Genomic DNA, 14,607 nt, shown 5'->3' with positions numbered 1-14,607 from the left:
TAAGGTGAAACGATGTTCCTCCTTCAATTTGTCTACACCCAACAGCACTGCAGGGAGAGAATATCAGCATTCGACAGTGGTATGGAACTTGTAGTAGTCAATGCAAGGTTGCAGACCTCCATCCTTTTTTCCACAAAGAGGAAACCCACAGTGCTTTGGGAAGCCTTGAGCAAGTAGTATTGTAATGTATTCATCCATGTCTTAAAACATGAGGTATTATGGGTATATGCAGCCCAGTGGAGACATGGTGCCACAGGGTCAGGGTTAGACAGGTGGTGTTAATCTTATTGAATGCCTTTGAGAGAACTTGGTATTATTTAGGAATGATTTGCTGCTCAGACATGGTTGGCATTGAAACCTGGCTGCTCTGCTTGCTATGAACATACATTATATGACCCAAACTGTTGCCACAAAGTTGAACCACAAAATTGTATAGAATGTATTTGTATGCTGTAGCATTAAGATTTTCCCTTCACTGGAACTAAGGGGCCGAAACATGTTCCAGCATGACAACGTCCTGGTGCACAAAGCAAGGAACACGATATGGTTTGGCAAGAGCCCTGACCTCGACCCAACTGAACACCTTTAAAATGAACTGGAATGCCAACTGCATCCCAGGCCTCCTAGGCCAACATCAGTGCCTGACCTGACTAATGCTCTTGTGGCTGAATGGACAGATCTCCACAGCCATGCTCCATGCTCTAGTGGAAAGCCTTCCCGGAAGAATGGAGGTTATTATAACAACAAAGGGAGACTAAACTGAGAATGGGATGTTTAAAAAGCACATATGGGTGTGATGGTCAGGTGTCCACAAACTTTGGCCATATAGTGCACACTGAGTAAAACATCCTATGTGCTATGAGATCGGTTTGTTGTTTGGCCAAGAGATAAAGAGGTTGTGATGGGTTAGCATGGGGTGTCAAAGATTGCTATCAAGGACTACAAAATATTTGTTCTTTGCTGACCAAATCCTTGTCTGTTAAACATCCTGCTCTTGCAGAGTCTATTAGTCCAGAAGTAAATATATGATACACACCATATGACAATTTTACAGTAAAGGTTAGATGTTGAGAAGAGATTAAAGGGCATTTTACTCAGTGAGACATTACAGTTGTTTGCTTAGAGAGGTCAGATCGGGCAGGTTGGCCAGTAGTGTGCCCCAATTTCACGTTTTTTGAGGTGATTGAACAGTCTGCTTCTGGGAGGCTGTTTTTAAACCTGATGACGGTGTGCCTGTTTGAGACCTCAGTAGATTATCCATGTGATTTAATTCAGGTCCTAAGGAACCATCCTAACATGCTAACATCCTAACAGGGAAAGTTTGTGTCCTTGATGGAACACTGTAATGAGAGTATGTTTGGAATGAGTTATGAGACCTTTCTGATAGTCAGTGGCCATTTTTATACTCATCCTGCCAGAAGGGTGCTTTGCAGTCAATTGGTTAGCAAAATACAAGGAGCATTGTGAAATAACATTTTCACTTTTTTCAGGTGAACTTTCAAATTTACCTGCTAAATCAATTTGAATACATTTCTCACTTATGTTTTTCTAATTTTAAAGGTTTCATTCATGTTCATCATCCTGCTAAAATAGTGATGGATTTCAAGGACCAATGTTTGGTAAGAAAGTAAAATGTTCTGAAGTAAAATACTTCAAGTACTTAGCATTTAATATTTATATTGAATTGTTTTTCAGTGCATCAGGTGTCAAGTCCACCTTAATTCAGTTTTGTTATGCATGTGGGTTTAAACCAAAATAACCTATGTTGTTTCTATTTCTATAGTTATAAAACTAGCCTAAAATATCTCTATGCTTTTATGTAACAGTGTAGACATGTATATTTTGATGGATTTGGGATGTGGCAAACAACAATTCCTCAGTTTCCTGAGTATGTGTAATCAAACAAAGCTGATATGATCATATTTGAGTTTGGAGTATTGGGGATAAGAGGGCACAACTATGTGCTGTTCCATCTGTGTGAGGACTGAGTGCAGGCATTAGCTGTCAGTGAGATGGAGTGTTGCTTGGGACTTTCAGATTGTATCAGCATTTCCCAAAGGGACGCACATGCCCAGTGGGCATCATCGCAATTATCATCATACTCATCAACACCACTGTCATCAGTGTCAGTGGAAAATATTACAGGGCAGTAGTTTGATTAAAAGTGGTCTGGCAAGGTGTTGCTCATGATCTTCAATCATCATCAGCTTCTCCGTTTCCCTCAGCTTCACTGGCATCTCTCTGGAGTTTTCCCCAGCAGTGCAAGGCGACTTCTCTCCCACTGATCAATGCTACTGTTAAAATGAGTGTGGGGGAGAGGGGAGTGTGCCAAGATGATCCCTGGAAGCTAGAAAAGATGCCTATGGACCTGCCTCCATTCCTCTCTCTGTCGGTCAGGCTGTATCTCCCCTGGACTACCCTGCTTGGGCTCCTGCTGCTAGGTAGCTATTAACACCCAGGCACTCAGCAGGGTGTTCAGTTTAAAAAACAAAGTCGGACGCTTCTATACTGTATCAAATTGACAGCTGATTAGGTCGTCCATCTCCTCTCATGCTAGAATCCATCTCCATAAAGCAATACCTTTTGTCAACAGCACAGTGCAAGCACTGACCACTGCATCATATTTTACCAGCCCTATTCATTGTCCTATTCATTGTGTTTTGTTGACTCCCTCCCTCTCTCTCGCTCTCGCTCTCGCTCTCTCTCTCGCTGCTCCCTGCAGGGATCTATGATGGTGACCTGCATAACAAACAGAAGTGTCAGTGGGCAGGCCTCATTGCATACTGGACTGAGGTTGTGACAGGCCCTTACCAGGTGAGACAAATGGTCCACATTACTCATGCCGCTCTGAATAGGAACAGAGAACGGACAGGCATTGAAATACAACAGACGCACTGGATCCATCACTTTATTTTTCCCCAGCGCAGCCTGGGATTCAGCCTAAATTAAATGTTTTTTTCCAAATACATTCTATTAGGCCATAAACCAGGCCCACTGTTATCTTTCTCTCTGGAGACTCTCTTGCTTTCTCACACTCCCTCTCTTCTTTTCTTCTTCCCTTTTGTCCTGTAATTCCCTCCTCTTTTCACAGGCAGAATTTCATGCACCAGTGGACACCATTTTCCATCCTACAGTAGAAATTGATACACAGATGCCTATGGTTCCCTCTTATCTTCAGGCACTTCTCCTATGATCCTGAGAGTCTCCATAATGATAATGTCTCCCTTCTAAAATGCAGCTGCCGGGTTGCCTGGAAACCCCTAATCAGTAGACTCCTGGCCAAGAAGGTAGGAATGGAAAGACAGAGAATAAATCCCCCACCCCTCTCCACCCCCATGTGGATATGTGGCAAGGTTAAAAAAAAAAAAAAGGGCATTGGACCAGAATGAACATATGACTATTCTGTGTTATGATTATGCTTTACTCAAAAAAAAAATAAGAAAGCTACAGAAGTCACCATTCCTTATGAGCCCAGCATGACTTTGATCCATGAATTTAATCCAGTATTATATACAATATGTAATATTTGAATGTGCCCTTCAGTCTATGTGTTCCATTTGTATAGTAGTCATGCTGGAAGTAGCAAGCACTACTTCCCCATTCGTTTAGGTTGGAACGTGATTACTGGTAGTATATTAACATGGAGGCAAGCCTTAAAATGCGCTCAGTGAGGTAAGGATTACCTAGCCTATAATCTAACAGCACTGATCCCTACTGATTCCTCTTGGTATACCTGGCCAGCGGGCACTGTCTCAGATATGTGCACTTAATCTTCCAGTTTATGAAGCAGACAAAGAAGGAAGGAGGACAGCACAGTGAAGGAAAATTAAATGGAAAAAGTGTTCACAGCTTATACCAAATTCCCAGACTTATAATTCTGTTAAGCAAAGAGTTAACAGGATAAAGAATGAGAGGGACTGATATGTCATATATCTCATTTGACTTAAACTGTATTTTGAGAGACATCACATGGTACAGTGAACCTGCTCCAGTAAACACTTGTTACATGTAAACTTATCTTTTACCTTTTATTTTACATTTTAAGCATTTTTGATTTATTAACTCTAAACTGTTAAATTAGGAACCTGTATTGGAAAAAAGATATGAGAAGGAAATAACAAGGTGAGAGGGACTGGGAATGTATCATACAATAAACATAGAAGAAACAACATATTCCTGGAGCAGTAAGTGCCAGTAGCTTGGACAAACAGACTTCCTGTTTCCCATCATCTTCAGCTTCATATGTGCCTTTCCAGTGTATGACTAATTCTTCTGCTTTTCAGTACCAAAGAAAGATGTATAACTTAAAAAAGTGTAATTATGAGCATTTGTAGGGTTTAATTTTTAGCAAAATGTTTTTTGATGGGACTAAAATGTGCACAGTTGTTCAAAGTGTCTTAATATAATGGAAAGGCATACTTTTATGAGGGAGGATAGTGTTCAGAGATGCACTTTTATGATTCAGGCAGCTCAGAGTATGCCAAAAATATCACCTATGAAGACTGTTAGAAGAGCACAGTGATCTCTACTTCCTCACACATCCCTTCCATGCACTTTTAGACAGCTCATATTTTCCGAAATGTCGTCTGGATCCAATCAATTTTGAATGTGATATTAAGAGGCAGTGCGGGTTGTCTCCTTGAAAGGCTCTAAAGTAATTAAAAACTGTTAAAGGGACTACAGAGTCCTTGCAGATATGGTTCCTGTTTTGTATGTCTGCATGTGTGACATTTTTCAATAATACTTCCATCAGTGTAATTTAGTGGAGGACCCCCGTTTGCTCATTTCCTTGCCGAGTATGAATAGCAAAGTCATCACCGTGTGACCATGACCTCTATGTATAGCCTATAAAAATTCCCCTAGCTATATTCCCCTAAAAATGACACACCTGGCCTGGCAGTCCTCCATTCAGTTATAGAATCATGGTTAGATACATAACCTTACATTCTACTTCCTTTCATTCCAGACCACCTGGGCGTATATCCAAGTTGCCAAAAGGGGATTGTAACACATCCCAGTGGACTGCGCTCATAAATAGTGTCAATGACATATTTTATTGAGGATGGGAAGCATTTAAAGTGTTGATACTATTCTGTAGGCTATTGAAGATGAAAATTAGTCAAATGCTGATTTTGTACTCTATTGAGGATAAGGATAGCAGAGTCTTAATACTGTATTCCATTGTGGATGAGAATCACTCAAACTCACCACAGAGCACATGAAGCAACCTTCAGTCTGTAAAATCTGGTAGATGGTTAACTTCATGTTGCCACTTCATAAATTTCCACAAGTGACACTCCTCTTAGTGTGGCCCAGGAGGTAGTCATAGCATACATTGAATGACATTTAATGGAAGAAGAGACCTCTTGATTTTAGTTCAGGGGTGTCCAATCTTATCCACAAAGTTCCAGTGTGACTGGAGTCACAACTGGTAGTTGATTGAACTCCTACCTGCAGCCACACTGGCCCTTGGCTGATAAGATTGGTCACTGCTGCCTTAGATGAAGTATGCTTGCACAATCACTACCCTTTACCTGTTTTTAGACAGCAGATCCCCTTAGTATTGTTCAGATTGGTTAATAGGTTAATCATTTATCGATATAACATGATTGTGTAAGCATACATTAGCATCTTTGGCAGGAATATTAGCTTTGGCCAATGCAGACACTGAAAGCTGACCAATAATACATGTAGTTTGCCTACTCATCTGACTGTAATGAAGCCAAAGTCACTTCATATCTGCATCTTCCATTGGTAAGTTGGACAAACTGCTTAGCACCAAGTCCAGGTTCCACTGTGGTTTTAAGGTTTGAGATGTTCAGTTTTTAGACCAAGGATTTTAGTATATTATGCAATCTGAGCAGTAAACCATCAATCTTTCCCCTTTTCACAGACACTGCTGCCATATAAACCCAGAAAGAGTCACTTCTAGTCAACTCTGCAAGAACTCCAGCTCTTGAATTTGTCCCATGACAAATGCCAGCTCTTCTAATCTGCATTAAATTGCAGTAAAGGCACTCACTATTTCTCTTCCATGGGACTGATCTGCCAATTCATCCACCCGCTTCACTTGCTGATGCTGCAAGGCAAAGGAGCTATTTTTTTCTTTCCAGCAGGCTCTGCTGGTGTATCAGCTTCTTGCTGTGATCACACAGCGCAGCAAAATATTAATTAAGCTATCCTTATGTACAGTAATCCACGATTCTCTTTCGGAAAAATGATTGATTTCAGTTTCTCAGTTGAATATGCATATCATGTAGTGTTTACATATAAAATGCGACTATCTTCAAGATTGTTAGACTCTTCTGAGAAAAACAAGCCTATTTACATGGTGTTTGGATCACTATTGTCTGTGTCTAACCAAACACATCCAACCATATCTGAGTTACTCTGGACAATCTAAAATATCCCTTCACTGTCACTCTCACACTCCTGTTTTATTTACTTTCTCATGCTCTGTCTCCTGATTGGCTGCAGCTCCTGCCAGTTACCATATAGCAGGACTTCTTTCATGCCTGAACTTGGGGCATGATAACTTTGGACATATCTGAACTGCCATATAACATCCCTGCCATGACCTGACATCCCTGACACAGCAGTGATTGTGAATTACTACCACAGGAATGTCAGGTGACTCACAGCAACTCGGGAACAATGCATTTTACTTCATAACATCAACTCAATAATCAACCATTTTGCTCTTTCTTTCTTTCAAGAAAAATCCTGTAGGCATTTCCCATTCTCCTGAAGGGTCCCTATAGTGCTAGAGTTGACATTATTTTCAAAAAATAAAAACAATGTTAGTATCGTCCAGCCAACAGTAATTCAACCACTTGCAGTCTTATTAAGAAAGGAGGAGAAACAATTTCTCTCTTGCTCTCTCGCCATTTATAAGTGACTTCCATCTGTTTTCACTTTAGCAATAAAACTTGTTTTATGTGCTTGTGTATGTGTGTGTGTATGCGTGTGCGTGAGAGAGTGAAGCCTCCTGTGCCAGTTCAAATCTATCCAAGCCATTCTTGTTTATTTTCCATGAGTTTTAGCACTGCTGTTAATGTGGCCAAACAGATTCCATAGAATTTTCTGAGATGGGAAATGTTAGGATGCTAATCTGAACCATAGGAAATTCACTAAATCATGTCATGCTAAATTATGTCTCTGAAATGGTAAAAAATAAATAAATAAATGAATGACTCCTTCATTTTCTCAGTTTCCCACTTATCATTTAATAGCAACTTTGGCTGTGGATGGTTTGGCATTGTAAATAGTTCCATATGCTAGTCTAAGGGCAGAGTTTCTGTAATAAAATTGCAGAAAACATTGAGCTGGGAAGTGTGTATGGTTTTCATTTGGTTCACAGGCAAGTCAAGAGACCATGTAGGTTGAAAAAAAAAAAAGAAGAAAAATATGTGAAGAAAGGTTTTTTGCATTAAATTGTCAAACAGCCAGCTGAGTTTGTCATTTAATCACAGTAATATCAAATGGACAGTTTTTGCTTTAAGGTGTGGTGTTTGGCATCATTTAAAATCTTAACCTTAAAGGTAGATAAGACACAATTAACAGAATTTGTTGCTTTACAATTCAGGCATTTTGGGGAATTCTTTGAACAAAAAGAAAAATTTCTTTATTTATGACACATTGTGCCTGAAGACAGAAGCCTGCCTTGTCTTCCTTTTGCTTTTTGACAGCTTGACAATTGGTACTTTCACTCCTCCTCTCTTTTAGCTCGAGCCTGACCCAGTTTCTCCGGCTTTTAAATCTTTTTTAGCAGCAGGCTGGGTGTATAAGATAAAGAAAGCTCTAATGTACATCTGAAGGAGTCAGCCTTCTCTTTCATGTACAATATTATTGATGCCAAGGCTTCCAAAGCAATGCAATACAGACCGGATATTGCCTGTTTTTCATCATTCTACTTGTCTTTGTAAGAAATGCTTGAAAGGCGTCATACAGCAGAGAGCACAGAACAATGCAAAGGCTGAAGAGAAGTAGGGGAGATGTGTGAAAGACCCCTCAGGGTATTCTGTCTTCATGAAGCTTTTTTTTTTTTTTTTTGCTCCACTGCACTTCACTTGCTGTTGCAAGCAGCATTTACTGCCATTCAGCTGTTTGCTCTTTCATACATGTACTCTCTGTGGAAAGGATGCATTATTAAACCACTCGCCTCCCACAGCACCAAACTTCACCAACACTTTCATTCCTATTGCTTTTCACATCGTTCATTCACAGAACTGGCAAAGTGTGGCAGATGAATGAATCCTCGGGGCCCTGGCCTGCAGATGCGCACTACTTTGAGTGAACCCTTTGTCAGCCTTAATGTCTCCCTTGACCTTAGGAGAACAGACTGACCTGTGCGCTAACAATGAAAAGAAATGTCACAGATGTTGTCATAGGTGAAGCCCGTGTAATTTAAGTGCACAGTGTACAATAGGGAATGAGATATTATTGAGTTTATATGAATCATATACTCTATTTTCCTCTCGTGAGAATATTGGATGGCTAGAAAAATATATAGCACCAAACGCTCAATAAGCTATGGAGTGATCTCTTCCAGGATGGGTCTAAATGTCACAGCAGCAATCACACAATGCCTTATAGAAGGTCATGAGTCCTATAGAGCTGTAGTCTCTTTCCCCTGACCATCTGATAAACTTATCTGAATTCAAGTATTGTAGTTAGATCAATAATTCACCCTACCACAACGCTGAGCCATGTGCTTTTAATCCACAGCACGCCTGATTTCTTGATTCTGATTGGTCAGAAGGTGTTGATTAATTTTCTACAACAACAGTTATGACAGCAGATCTGGCTGCAAGGTTCATATCAATACGCTCGTTCATATATGCTATATTTCCTATACTAACAAAGGGACTTGCATTGTGGACTCTCTACATTAACAGATTTTAAAGAAATTAAATAGTGGGAAAAAAATAGTGTAATCATTGATATGGTGAACATTTCTGTGAGAATACTTTTTTATTTAGCATTTTTGGAAGGAATCTCTACTTTGTAACAGTTTTCCAACACAAGAAATCTTCAGGACAGAGGGCTTATTGGCAAATTGTTGTAGTATAAGAGAAATAAAATACTTCAGGACATGCTGTTACTGGAAAATAATCAACTACCATAACTCCAAGTGTCTTTCCACTTTGTGTTTGCCAAAACGTAAAGCTGATTTTCTAGCTTTTAAAACCCTCTTCGTCAAGCATCTGATTCTTTTGCTTTCAACATTTAAAGTTTGATCATAAACTATTCATAAGTAACTAATACATAATTTACTAATTGATGATTTATGATTAATTCACAAGTGATTTATAATGAATACTTATCGCATAAGTTTTAAAATACTTTTTATATAATCTATTAATATTTATAGGTATTTATTTAAAACTGTCCTTATTTAATGATGATCTTCTTTGTATTCACAAATGGCTTACTTGGCATCCTGCCCGGTACAGCGTCAAGATTTCTCGGCTTCCTGTATTCCTGAATGTCTTGATAATGAGCTGAGGAACTCTTCATTAGGTGTGCTGGGAGCACAGGAAAACCCTACATCTTGAGTTGAGCCTTCTGAAAAAAAAAATTCAAAAGTTTAAAAATTATTTATTAACTAGTGTTTGCTAAGAACAAAACTTTCGAGGCCACATTACTTGCTTATAAATAGTTCACCTTAATGTATTGCACAACTATAATAATAGCCTAATAATAAAGCAAACTAGAGATTCCAATAGTAATTTTTTTCTTCATATAACATGAATCAGCTAAATTAAATTGATCAGGTAACATAATCTTAGCTAGAGCTTCAGTGACCGACACCAAAGCTGGTTGCATCATGATAAGCACAGTCTGCCTTAACTCATGCTAAAATTTGTGCTAAAATCTTCAGGGGTGCTCTAAATTCAACTCAACTCTATAGGGACCATCTGAAAAGTCACTACCACCAAGAGTGTAATGCTGTAGCTGTGTGAAATGGATCCCAAAGTAGCATCTAGAATTTCTATATTTATGCCTAAGGGTTAAACACTTGCAGCATTCAACTAAAACCCATAACTTGGAACCTCCATCTACAAAAAAAGAAAAGAAAACAAAACAAAACAAAAAAAAAACAACAACGAAAACACTCCTCAACTCTACTCAGAAACGTGGGACGGTCTCCTCAACCCCGAGTTCAGAGCATCAACAGTAAACAAAGTAGCACGTCTTTACTTTTAAATGAGTTATACAAGTATTTGCGTTAGCTCATTCAACATACAGACACATCAGCTCGTTAAATCTGTAACACTGACTATACAGTTTTCTGTTTTGAGGAAGTAAATATACATCACTTACAGTACTTACAGTTAGCTGGCTAGCTTGTTGCTTGCAAAAGATGAACACGGAGACGTCCATGGTTTTTTTTTTCAGAGTTCTTCAGAGCTAAGTCAAATACAGCATTATTTAGGGGTTTGACACAGAATCTTTAAGGGCATCACTGAGTGTGTGGTCTGCTTCCCTACGAGGCGAGTGCACCTCTATTTTGTTTTGTTTACATGGAAATGTGCTTCTGCTGTGATTCTAGTCTAGACACTCCTGAGTCTTTGTCTCATTGCAAAGTCTCGTCATGCATTTCTGAGCCTTGTTTTCCTACGTTCCCTGTTTCCTTGCTCCTAGTCACTGCCATGTTTTGACCAGTGCCTGTATCTTGTTTACAAAACACGGTTGATGTTTCTGTCTGTTTTTTGCACCCTGCTACAGACTTTGACTAAGTTGTATTTGCCTGAATAAAGCACACACTGATTTTACACACTTGCATGCATGTTACAAAGGGTTTCCTCAGAGGAACAATAAGGAAAGGAAGCTTAGGTGTCCTAGATTTAGACCTCTTCTTTTCCAGTTTACCTGTTCTTTATAGTATTTTTATATTTAGAAATGTTTCATTATTTTTAAAAAAAATATTTTCTTTACAGAATTTCTGTAAAGCAAAGCTATTTGCATTTTTATAAGCTTAGCTTCTTATGCATGGAGCTGAACTTACTTCGCCTAGTTATTCAACCAAATCCAATCCAAATATCAGTGACCCTTTATGCAGACTTACCTACAGAGCAATGCAACGACTGACAATTTTGTGCAGCTGTATGCCGAGGCAAATGACTGGATATTGACTGTGTCTGTATTTACTCAGTGTGGCTTGTGTTTATAATTCAAAGCGCATATAAATTGCTTTGAACCCCAGACATTTCAGGTGGTTCTTTAAACAGTGCTGTCTTTGTTTATTCAACCCTCCTCCTGTAGCTATTGGTCCAGTGTGTGATGGACATTACTAGTCTTCTCAAATAAGGGCCAGTGAGTGTGTGGAAGCGAGCTTTGTGCAGCAAAATGATTAAAAAGGAGCCCATTTCTCCTCTTGCCATTTTCCACTCCACTCCTCTCCTTTTCCTTTTATTTTCCTAAGCAGTGTGATGAGATGTGAGTGTGGAAGCTCTACAGCCTGCCTGAGATGAACTGCTCACACTGCTAAATCGCCCCCACACACTACACATTTACACACCCTTAATATCTATCTCTCTCACACACCCACACATACACTCACATGCCTGAAGTGAACTAGTTAAATATTTTATGGAAGCGTCAAAGTAGGTTATACTGCATATGAGACACAGCACTGAGTTACGCTATGGATGTAATATTTATACACCCAATTTCAGTAATGGCACCAGCCTCTGAAGTGGTGGCGTGGCCCAGAAAATGATTGAGAGAGGAGATAACGGAAAGGAGAATGAAAAAGATGAGTCATACAGTCACCAGTCACTTTAATAAGAACACCTGCTCATTTATACAATTATCCAATCAGCCAATCATGTGGCAGCAGCACCATGCTTAAAATCATGCAGATACAGGTCAAGAGCTTCAGTTAATGTTCACATCAAACATCAGAATGGGAAAAAGTGTGATCTCTTTGACTTTAACCGTGGCAAGGTTTTTGTTGCCGGTTTGAGTATTTACATGAGTTTACATAGAATGGTGCCAAAAACAAAAAACATCTTGTGTATGAAGGTCTGCAGGCTGAAACATCTTGTTTATGAGAGAGAACAGAGGAGATTGACCAGTCTGGTCTGAGCAGACAGAAAGTCTATACTCAAATAAGCACTCTTTACAACTGTGGTAAGCAGAAAAGCATGTCAGAATGCACAACACATCAAACTTTGAGGTAGATGGACTACAACAGCAGAAGACCACATCAGGTTCCACTCCTGTCAGCCAAGAACAAGAATCTGAGGCTATCATGGGCACAGACTCACCGAAGTCTGACCTCTTTTATCCGCAAGGTGTTTCCACCTCCAGAACTGTCACTCACTCAGTGTTTTTTTTTTGCACTATTTTGTGTAAACTCTAGAGATTGTTGTGTGTGAAATTCCCAGGAGATCAGCAGTTTCTGAAATACTCATACCAGCCCATCTGGTAGCATCAACCATGCCACAATTGAAGTCACAGAAATCACACTTTTTCTTCATTCTGATGGTTGATGTGAACATTAATTGAAGCTCTTGATCTGTATCTGCGTGATTTTTGCCTTGCGCTGCTGCCACATATTTGGCTGGTTATATAACTGCATGAATGTACAGGTGAACAGATGTTCCTAATAAATTGGATGGTGAATGTATACATTTTGAATATTAAATTTAAAAAAGCTTTTCCTTTGTGAGATCACGATATTATCTCTGTATAGTGTTTAACATTAAACAGCCTGTGATTTTGGTAAATTGAAATTCTATCAGCAGATTTTCTATCATATCGTGAATATTTACATCTGTTCATTTACAGTAGACTGATAAAATGAAATGTACGTACAAAGAGCAAATTTTGACCTTAATGTTCTATGTTTCATATCTGGGTGAAAATCCATTTTAAAATGTCAAAGTTTTCCCATGATAAAACAGTTACTGAAAATGAATGAATGAATCAAACGCTGTTTGGTTTTATAAGGTTATATTTGATGGATTCTCATTAAGCAATCCCTCAGTCTCAATAAATGAATAATAAATAGTTTATGGTAAAACTCAGTAAAGATTCATGATTATGATCTAAAATGAAAATATGTTCTTTTCAACACTTTTTATCTTTCTTAATGTATTCTCTAAAATCACACACAGGGTTCTAAATTATCTCTAATTAAGATATATTACATTAAAAATTCATTAAAAACATTAGCATTATACAGTATATTCATATTAAAGCACATTAAAACATACATCACACACACACACACTCACACACACACATACAGATTTTACAAACTCTCATGACATCTCCTAGCTGACCTTTAGTCTTGTACAATGGAAGGATTGGTTTAGTAAGTATACTGTAGGTAGCTAACTAATATCAGTAATATTTAATGCTAATGTTATCTGAAGTTAGCTATAATCAGGGTCAGCTGGTATAAATGGCCTAGCAGGGCTAAACCCTCCCTCTCTTTAATAAGAAATACATTTTTTAATGCTAAATTTTTGCCATCCACAGCATCTTATTTGTGCTTGGATAATTATTATTAAGGGGATTATTTTTTATTTTTGTGGAATCAACAACAACAGTTCCATCAATGGTCTTAAGAAAAAAAAAATACAAAAATGACATAGAGGCTGATTTCTTTCTAGCCCACAGTGTAGATACACACAGCCTGAGTGCCAGTTGTGTTAAGTGATTACACTTGATGAAGCAGATCCTAGGTCTGGTGTTTACTGAGGCTAATTTATTTAAGGTCTTTTCACTGAAACATCTCTAACTCATCAGCAGCAATGATTGAGAAGGTGCACATGAAATACAATAGCAAGTGTAATAAATATGAACAAGGGGGGTTATTTTCTTGATAATTCATTTTTCAGAATGTGTTTGTAGGAGAACCTAGAAGAGAGCACACAAAGCAAACATCACAATATAAATAGCATGAAGGGACAAATGGCAGAACTGTAAGTTTGGAATGAAACAGCTGACTAATTGCAAGTGCAGATTATCTGTTTTGAAAAAAAAAAAATATATATATATATATATATATATATATATATATATATATATATATATATATACTTGAAAAAATTAGGAAGCGTGAACATTGCTGGCTACCTGAGTGTGTGTTATATGCAATATTTTTATGCCTACGATGAGACCCCATGCTAATAGTCACAGCAATTTAATGATTGGTAGTATAATTTTTGGAGCCCTTTCATTTAATATCACTATCACTATCTAACCATCGCTGGGTATAGTATTAGCTTTCTGCTGCACTGAACAATTTCTCACGCACTGGAAAGTTTGTACATCATAAGACCAGTGAATATGCGTGATCAATCCCAATCCTGTTTTGTACACACAGTAAAAAGTGATTACAGCCTTGTGTACCTTTTAAATATTGATATAACGTCAATGTTGCTGCAATAAATGTACTTTTTTTTCAGTTTGATGAGGTTAACATAAACCTGCCATTATTTAGCTATTTACTTTTGTTCAACTTACTGTTCATATTTTACTTAAGTGGAAGTTCTGCCCTTAATTTAAATATACTGATCAATTAATAACTTGTTCAGTGCATACTTTTTTTATCAAACATAAGGAAAACATCTGCAGCTAAAAGTTTCT

General features: G+C 38.2%; 1 long non-coding RNA gene across 1 annotated transcript; it reads left to right on the top strand.

Annotated features, from left to right (window-relative positions):
• Window positions 1-1,805: 1,805 nt before the first annotated feature.
• Window positions 1,806-7,304, top strand: LOC113538262 (uncharacterized). The gene is made up of 3 exons (XR_003403825.3): window positions 1,806-2,814; window positions 3,092-3,287; window positions 5,894-7,304. It is a non-coding gene; the product is annotated as an uncharacterized LOC113538262 (long non-coding RNA).
• Window positions 7,305-14,607: the final 7,303 nt, after the last annotated feature.

This window comes from Pangasianodon hypophthalmus, chromosome 2 (genome assembly GCF_027358585.1).
Source record: "Pangasianodon hypophthalmus isolate fPanHyp1 chromosome 2, fPanHyp1.pri, whole genome shotgun sequence".
In the NCBI taxonomy this organism is placed as follows: domain Eukaryota; kingdom Metazoa; phylum Chordata; class Actinopteri; order Siluriformes; family Pangasiidae; genus Pangasianodon; species Pangasianodon hypophthalmus.
The sequence above is the reverse complement of the archived record's forward strand: the minus strand, read 5'-3'. Positions and strand labels throughout refer to the sequence as shown.